Below are 1,477 nucleotides of genomic sequence, written 5' to 3' on the forward strand. Positions count from 1 at the left end.
ATAACCACGAAAGTGACCAGGACGAGCACCAAGCATCAGCTTCTGGAGAATACACAGTTTTCACCACTTTGTGTATATCAGAAGTTGGAGTTCATGGAAGACAGGATAAAATCCACGAATATTCCATTGAAGAATAGACATTGGCAAAAAGAGAAAGGACAGCAACAGAGAACAATGAAGAAACAAAGGTAAAGAAGAACACAGCATATTAAATAAGATCAGGATCAGGGTTAGGGGGCATGGGTAAACTGAGTAAGGATGAGTGAAGGGAGCGGGAGGACAGACCAGAGGCAGACAGGCAGGATCTGGAGGAGGAGACAACCAAGAGGGGCAGTCAAGGACCGCAGGAGGAGGGGGGGGGGGGCAGAAACCGGGTAGCGCACCTCAGCAAGGGCAGCAACCAAGAGGGAATCGGGGACTAAAGAAACCTCCATAGTTGGGAAAGGGGGCCCGACCACCGAAATGGGAGGGGACAGAGCGATAGTCAGAGGTGGGGGGCGAGGAAGAAAGCGATGCCTTCTTACCCACCGGGCAGGACGGAGAAGAGGAGCCAGGTTCACGTTTCTGACTCAAAGAGACAGGTGTTCCAACAACATGTGGCGACAGACTCAATTGTCTCAACAGAAGAATGGGAGCGAACAACATGAAGATTGCTGGGAGGATGATTGACAACAGCCTGGACAGACAGGCAGCATGGAGGGCCAAGAGACTGGGGGAGGGATGGGAAGGAGGATCGGGGGGAGATGAGAAAAAAAGACACAGGAGACATGGCAGACTGGGTAAAAAGGGGGGGGGGGGAACTCCAGATAGAGAACCAGGAGGGGGACCCTTCGGGACAGAAAGTAAAGGAACAGGGGAGGAGGCTGTGGACGTGTCCGAGTCTAAGGCGTGGAAACGGTTGTGAGACTGAGTAAGGTAGGAAGGACGAGGAGAGATAGAACGCAATACGAGAGCATAGGATACGCCAGCGAAAGGGGCGAGACAGCGAACTTGGCATCTCGCTTCAGAAAGACAGACGATCCCGGTGTTTCAAGTTGAGGATGGCTTCCTCAAGTTTGTAGTGTATATACAAGCGAGAGAAGGTAGGGTGGGCCTCACCACAATTGAAGCAGCGAACCTGGGAAGAAGAGCACTGACTTAGTGATCATCGTCCCCACACATGGGGCATAGATACACAGTACTTGTGCATTTGAGGGCCCCATGCCTGAACTTCCAGCACTTATTGCAAAGTTTAGGAGAGGGAATGTACTCCTGAATGGAGCATCTGGCACCAACAAGAATTATAGAGCGGAAGGGAACTACTATCAAAGGTGATTTTCACAACTCAAAGGAGCTGATGGCGAAGACCACGAGGGGGGTTGAGTGAACGTGTCCATCCGGAGGACAGGATGGCCTTGGGCTTCGAGGACATGTTTAATATCCTTGTGGAAGTCTTTTAGGTCCCTAACACTAGTTGCAACATGGTGTGGGAGGAGAA

The sequence above is a fragment of the Procambarus clarkii genome, chromosome 13 (genome assembly GCF_040958095.1).
Source record: "Procambarus clarkii isolate CNS0578487 chromosome 13, FALCON_Pclarkii_2.0, whole genome shotgun sequence".
Lineage (NCBI taxonomy): Eukaryota > Metazoa > Arthropoda > Malacostraca > Decapoda > Cambaridae > Procambarus > Procambarus clarkii.